This window comes from Rattus rattus, chromosome 10, assembly GCF_011064425.1.
Source record: "Rattus rattus isolate New Zealand chromosome 10, Rrattus_CSIRO_v1, whole genome shotgun sequence".
Taxonomy (NCBI): Eukaryota; Metazoa; Chordata; class Mammalia; order Rodentia; family Muridae; genus Rattus; species Rattus rattus.
In genome coordinates, this window is record NC_046163.1 from 79702039 (window position 1) to 79709976 (window position 7938).

Below are 7938 nucleotides of genomic sequence, written 5' to 3' on the forward strand. Positions count from 1 at the left end.
TCAGAAAGGTACTTCCCACTGTGAGGGAGTCTCAGTTCCTCTCAGCTAATTCTTTCTGACAGCAACCTCAAAGAATCACTAAGAGGTATAGCTCTTCAATGATTCCAGATCTTGCCAGGTAGGAAATCAAGATTAACCATCACAAAAGTGTCTTAAAAATATAGGCATGTTGACCTCGAACCAATGGTTTCTACCAAACCAGTAGGCTGAAATGCTCACAATGTTCAGAAGAAAATCTTTCTTTCTGCTTAAATTGAAATATATCTTCATGAAATTATTTATTTATTTACTTACTTATTTTGTGTGTATGTTTATGCATCCAACATGTGCATAGGCATGGTATAGATGTTGAGGTCAGAGGACAACTAGCAAGAGTCCATTTTCTCATTTTACCATGTAGACTCTGGGATCAAACTCAGTCTTCATCAGGCTAGGCAGCAAATGTCTTTATACACTGATCCATCTTGCTACCATATTCTATGGAACTTTAAAATAAAATATATAATAAATGGATCTAGAGAGAGGGCTCACTGGTTAAGATTGTTAATTAGGGAATCATGAGGACCAGAATTTTGATCCTATCACTCCTGTAATAAGAAAGGCATCATGAGTGCCCTTGTAACGTTAGCTCTAAGGGGGCTGAGAGAGGGGAATAGTTGGGCCTTGCTGTTTGACAGCCTAGCTAAAAGTAAAATAAATAAATAAATAAATAAATAAATAAATAAAAATAAAAAATGAAAAATTCAAGACCCAGGCGTATGGAAAGTCTCTGCTTAAAATATTAGATGGAGAGTGATAGTGGAGGGTAAGTTACACCCTATTTTGATCTCCATATACATGTATGCTCACACCTGCACACACAAATGTGCATGCACATATTATCATAGGCATGCACACATAAGCATGTACATATACATTCACACAGATGCATAAATGAAAGTACCTCCAAGATATATTGTTTAATTTGCTGACTTCTATAAAATATAGGAAACCAGATGCTTTAAGGACTTCTTTGTCCTTTATATACACAAAAATTAAAACAGCAAACATTTGTTGTCCCTTATTGTAAGCACATAGGTTTGGTCCTCTTTGTATTTCCTTGTCTTTCTGACCAGAGCACAAACATTTTGTGGCATTCAGGAGGGTTTTGGCTCTTCCCAATTCATACTGAAAAATAATAAAAAATAGTTAAAACTATTTTTAGTACTTCTACTTCTAAAATGTACCAGGCACTTCAGAAGATCTAGGAAGAAAATTTACTTCAAAAATGACTTAGCATTGCCCAGTATAGGTACAGTAATAAGAATTAATTATATATACACAATAAATAATTATAATATAAGAAGTCTTTTCTATGACCAATCTGGTACAGGACCTCCCCCTCTTTGTTTTTATATTTCATGTCCCAATCTACGAACAAATGAGGACAAATTTTGCTTGTGAAGTCTTTCTAGAAGTGGTCTAAAAATTGTATCTTTTTAAAAAAATCAATTCAGAGGATATGACCCTGATGTAAAAAAAAATCTGGGCATATACCCAGGGATTTTAGTTCATTCTTTTAACAGTAAAGAAGATTTTAGAATGGCAAACATGGCACCACATGTGTGATACTGCATCCCCATGAACATCTCAGTAACTTGGAGGAGGGTGGCCCTGGCAGTGTCACCTAAACTTGACATCTTTTCATTTCTGATGTGCTGCCCAACATAGACTAGAAGGAATGTTGTTATTTCTCTGGTTTGTGCGTTGACAAAAACAGACAAGTACTTCTCGATGTGGGAGCTGTTGTTACCTTTGAGATCTCTAGCATCAATTCATGTTTTGACAAAGTACACATCCTAAAGGCTAGATCCACAAGACTTAAAAATACTTTTCTACAAACTACTTGCAAGGAAAATATTGCAGCAACTGAAAAAGACAAGGTTGATATTTGTAAGGGTTTCTGCCCAGGAAATATAATTTGGCCAAAGTTATCCCCATAGGTAAATACAGCTTAACAGGAGTTAGAAGCAGTCACATCATATCAGGGGTCCAGATGGTTCCCCTCAGTTAGTATAAGATGCAATGTCCTAAGACCTACACTAAAGAATTCTAAAAAGTTGTCAGAGTAATGCGTTATTTCTTAGAAATCTAACCATATCTTATTCCAAAGAGGGAGTCAACTATTTCTAACAACACATGCATGAAAGGAATGTCAAGATGTCATGGTCTTAAGTAAGGAAGCTGCAGTTGGGTAGCTACTATCTCTTTAAAAAATCTGGCTGAAATAACTTTATATTGTAATTTACACCCAAGACTCCTACTGCTGATAGAGGAATATTGTTAGTTCCAAAGATTGAGGCTACCGTGGGCAAATTAATTAGACTTTTTCAATGCAAAAAGACAAAGAACAATTATACTTTATTTGAAACACCAGTTTTGGCAAAGAGTGATATTTATTCTCGTGACTGGTGAATATAATTCAAAAGTATTCAGCAAACAAAACCATGCAATAACTTATGCCTTCTTTGTAAATACCCATGTATATATTTTTAATGATTACAGACATATTCTTTAAAATATTTTATTTTTATTTGCATGTATGTGTGTGTGGCTATGTATGGGCATGTGCATGCATTACTTATGGAAGCCAGAAGATCTTTAGAAACTAAAGCTATAGATGGCTGTGAACAACCACCAGGGTGTTGAAAATTGAACCCAGATCACTAAAAAGAGCTGCAAGTGTGTTTTACAGCTGGACCATCTCTCTAGTCCCAACCTTGAACTTTTGATTTTTTTCTACTTCTCACCAGACTGCAGAAATTATAACCATACAACATCATGCCTAGCTTATGTCGGGCTAATGGATTCCGGGGTTTCAGCATGCTAGTAATCTCTCTTAAGCACAGCTACAGCAAAGCCTCATATTCATTAACAGTATTTTTAAAAAGCAAGACAGAGAGTACTTTCCCGGTTACAGCTAATGGGCTCACTTTCAATGGGCACAAGTAAACTCCTATTAGAAGGAAGTAGCTCCAGTCTCTCCTTCCTTATTCTACCCCAAAAGCATCCATATTTAATATGGAGTAGCCAGCCTTAGTCCTTAGTATCACCTAGAGAGTCTAAGGAAACCTCTCTCATTTTTCAATCAAAATTTAAATCAAAATTTAGCATTTTGATTCAAGCTAGATGATGCCCCTTTGGGGCAACTCCCAATATCTGGTGCTACTTTCCCCATGTGCTCGCAGCCTTGTAACAGAGTAGCTGCTTTTCATTGGCCAGGTCTCTAATGATCTAATTACAGCAGGAAGATAGACTAAGTGCAAGGGCAAAGGAAAATGAAGTCACTGCAACATTTATTATTTTTGTTCCTTGGACTTGCAGACCACGTAGTTAATATTAACTCTTTAATCTATATCCAGTGTGGAGGGATGATTTTATCTGGCCCTGAGGTTGCTGTGGTTGCTCTGTGATCATGATAAACCAATGATGTATGTTTCCCCTGTACTGAGTCAGATTTCAGTCTTCATTTCTTTATCGAGAACATCTTGAAAAACCAACCTACATGTCAAACTGATGAGAGACGATCCTTCAACTATGGACTGAGTTCAGGATACTACAAAAATCAGCTACTTTGTTACAAGGCTGCAAGCACATGGGGAAAACAGCACCAGATCTTGGGAGTTGGCCCAAAGGGGCATCATCTAGCTTGAAACAAAATGCTAAATGAAAGAAAAGAAAAGGAAAAAAGTCATTTCTCCAACTGATAATAAATGTATATGGTTGTTGTGAATAAAACCATAGGTAGGAGATAATTCATGGTTTTGGAACTTTGTTCTGGAATTTGGCATAAGATGAAAGCAATTATTTTAGCACTTTGGGTGTCTAGATGGACTACATTCAATACTAGCTCAGAAATACAGACAAGAATGAAATAGAGTCCAAATAGCTTGCAGTCAGTTTAAGGAGATGGGGTTTAGAGAAGATGAGTAACATCTTGGTCCTCAATAGAAGCTATTATCGCCTTATCCTGTGTATCTGGTTAATTTTTCTCCTGAGCACCTTTATTTACTTTGCTTGAATTTGTACATGTTTGTATATTTTTATTTGAGACAAGGTCTCTATTTGTAGCCCAAGATGGTCTGAAATTTACTATGTGAACAAACTATCTTCATACTCACAGCCATTCTCCTGTTTTAGCTTCCTCAATGATAATATCACAGACATGTGCCACTATGCACAAGTATATTACTTTTTGAAAAGATATGATCCATTATTATGGATCATTTTGACTCTAAATGGATGATATGATCACATGGCATCTGAATTCAGTCATTTAGTGTATATTTTAATCTGGTGAATAAAGAGAAAGGCTACAGTAGCATAACAGGTCTATTTTCTTATGAAGCTTATGGTAGGTTGCAGAAGACAGAGTAAAACAGTGGGAAAAATGAAATATTGTAGATGGCCATTATGTTCGTCCTGATAGTCTGTGAGATCCTCGATGGTAAGGAGTACTGTTTCTGATTCTGTGCTCACACTATCATCTACAGATGATCAAATGATGATCTTTGAAAGACTAATTTTGTCTGTCTGTTTCTCTCAGCCAAGAGACTCAGGAAGAAAAAGATAATTGAAATTATCATTGATCTGCGAGGAACGAGTGATGTCACTAAGGACAAACACAATAGTGACAGGTGTTTTGGGGTAAGAGCTGATGATACCAGCTATATTTCACACAAGGCAAATGTCTTTGTTTTTTGATCCTTTGTTATCTCCAGCCAAATGACCCTTGGAAGGGACTCTCTACACCATGATGCCCCAGTATTTACAGAGTCAATTTTCTCTAACACACAGCTTACTGGAAGGAGGATGGCTGTAAACAAAGAGTTACTGCAAATATAGTGCTCATTCTGCTAAGATGGAACATCTGTAACATCAGTTAATAGAGCCTCTTGGGAACCAGTGGAAGGACCCTACTGTTTCAAACTGATTCAAGTTTGCCAGACAATGAAACTGAACTACCATCCTATTATCACATATTTAGCTTCAAATTGGAACAGAAAATTGATTGAGAGGTGATAAGATCTTTTTGCCTAAACTAGTTCACAGGTTTTATTGATTGATTGATTGATTTGGATAGGTATGGTATTTATTCATTTTTTGTCTTAATTTTCAATGCAAGGGTTCTCGGTGACAGCTCCAGCTGTCCTGAAATTTGCTTTATAGAGCAGTCTGGTCTTGATCTAAATGATCTACTTGCTTATGCCTCCTGAGTGCTGGGAATAAAAGGATAGTTGATGTTTTAAATCTCCAATTTAAGAATGGAAAACACAAAGTCTATTGACTAAAATGATGCTGTATTACAATTACCAGGTCCCTTAAGTTCTTGAAATTTCAAAGGGACTCAAAATTCTTTTGTTTTAGGAGGACTTCCAACAGGGTATGTCGTGGGGAGGGGCAGAGGGCAGGGATGCAGAGAAGAATAGAGAGACTGAGACAGACAGATACAGGTGCTATTCCATAGGAGCTCTCTAATTTGTTTGGCATTTAAGAAAGGGTCATACACTAATCTGAAGCATGCCAAGTACTCTAGACTGGCTGTTTAGCTTTCCAGGGCTCTGCTTAGCTCTGCTTCCTCAGCACTGGTATTATAAGCATGTGTCATAATGAGGGTTGTTTCCTTCCTTCCTTCCTTCCTTCCTTCCTTCCTTCCTTCCTTCCTTCCTTCTTCCCTCCCTCTCTTTCTTTCACCATTTCTCCCTCTATTCCTTACTCCATCTCTCCCTTCCTCTCTTTTTTCCTTTCTAGGCAAAAACAGGCAATGTGTGTTTCTTAGATGAATAGAACTGAAGATACATGTTTTGGTTAAATTTTTGTCAACTAGAGTTACATGGAAAGAATGAAACACAACTGAGGAATTGCTTCCACCAGATGGTTTTATTTTGTGTTATGGAACAATTTCTAGATTAATGGTTAATGTGGGATGAGTCCCCATGTGGTCCCTGATGTATACAAAAACAAACTACATAAGCCAGGAATGGCAAGGCAAGCTACTCATCAATGTTCTTCCATAGCCTGTACTTAAAGGACTATACAAATTATCAAGAAAACCAGGAGCTGGTTCTTTGAGAAAATCAACAAGATAGATAAATCCTCAGCCAGACTAACCATAGGTCACAAAGTGTATATTCAAATGAACAAAATCTGAATTGAAAAGGGAGACATAACAACAGAATCTGAAGATATTAAAAAAATAAAAAAAAAACAAAACATCAGATCCTATTACAAAAACCTATATTCAACAAAACTGGAAAATCTGGGGAAAATGGACAATTTCCAAGACAGATACCAGGTACCAATGTGTCATCAGGAACAAATAAACCATCTAAACAACCCCATTACTCATAAAGAAATAGAAGCAGATATTAAAAGTCTCCCACCCAAAAAGAGTCCAGGTCCAGATGGTTGCAGTACAGAATTCTATTAGATCTTCCTAGAAGACCTCATACCAATACTGTCCAAACTATTCCACAAAATTTAAACAGATGGAGCACTAACGAATTCCTTGTATGAAGCCACAATTATGCTTATCTCTAAAGCACACAAAGACCCAACAAAGAAAGAGAACTTCAGACCAATTTCCCTTATGAATATTGACCCAAAAATACTCAGTAAAATTCTTGCAAACCGAACCCAAGAACACATCAAAATGATCATCCATCATAATCAAGTAGGCTTCATCCCAGAGATGGAGGGATGGTATAATATACAAAAATCCATCAATGTAACCCACTATATAAACAAACTGAAAGATAAAGACCTCATGGTAATTTCATTAGATGCTAAGAAAGCATTTGATAAAATTCAACACCCCTTCATGATAAACGTCCTAGAAAGATCAGGAATTCAAGGACCATATCTAAACATAATGAAACCTATATAGAGCAAACCAGTAGCTAACATCAAACTAAATCAAGAAAAACTTGAAGCAATCCAACTAAAATCAGGCACTAGACACAGCTGCCCAATCTCTCCCTACTTATTCAATATAGTACTTGAAGTCCTAACCAGAGTATTCAGACAGTGAAAGGAGTTCAAGTGGATACAAATTGGAAAGGAGAAATCAAAATATCACTATTTGCAGATGATATGGTAGTTTATTTAAGTGACCCGAAAAGTTCCACCAGAAAACTACTTAACTTGATAAACATCTTCAACAACGTGTCGGAGTATAAAATTAACTCAAACAAATCAGTATCCTTCTTCCACTCAAAAGATAAACAGGCTGAGAAATAAATTACAGAAATGGCACCCTTCACAATAGTCCCAAATAATATAAAGTATCTTGGTGTGACTTTAACCAAGCAAGTGAATAATCTGCATGACAAGAACTTCAAGCCTCAGAAGAAAGAAATTGAGGAAGATATCAAAAGATGGAAAGATCTCCCATGTTCATGGACTGGCATGATTAATATAGTAAAGATGTCCATTTTGCAAAAAGCAATCTACAGATTCAATGCAATCCTCATGAACATTCCTAGTCAATTCTTTATAGAGATGAAAAGAGAAAATTGCAAATGCATTTGGAATGACAAATAATTCAGGTTAGCAAAAACTATACTCAACAATAAAAGAACTGGGGGAATCACCATTCCTGACAACAAGTAGTATTACAGAGCAATAGTAGTAAAAACTGTATGGTATTTGTACAGAGACAGGCAGACAGGTCAGTGGAATAGAATTGAAGACACAGAAATGAACCCACACACCTATGATCACTTGATCTTTGACAAAAGAGATAAAATTATACAATGGAAGAAAGATAGCAATTTTACCAAATGGTGCTGGTTCAACTGGAGGTCAGCATTAAGAAGAATGCAAATCAATTTATTCTTATCATCATATACATAGCTTAAGTCTAAGTGGATCAAGGATCTCCACATCAAACCAGACACA

General features: G+C 36.4%; 1 pseudogene; it reads left to right on the plus strand.

Moving 5' to 3' along the window:
* The first annotated feature begins 1773 nt into the window (after positions 1–1773).
* LOC116910947 lies at positions 1774–2134 on the plus strand (annotated as a pseudogene).
* The last annotated feature ends 5804 nt before the right edge of the window (positions 2135–7938 follow it).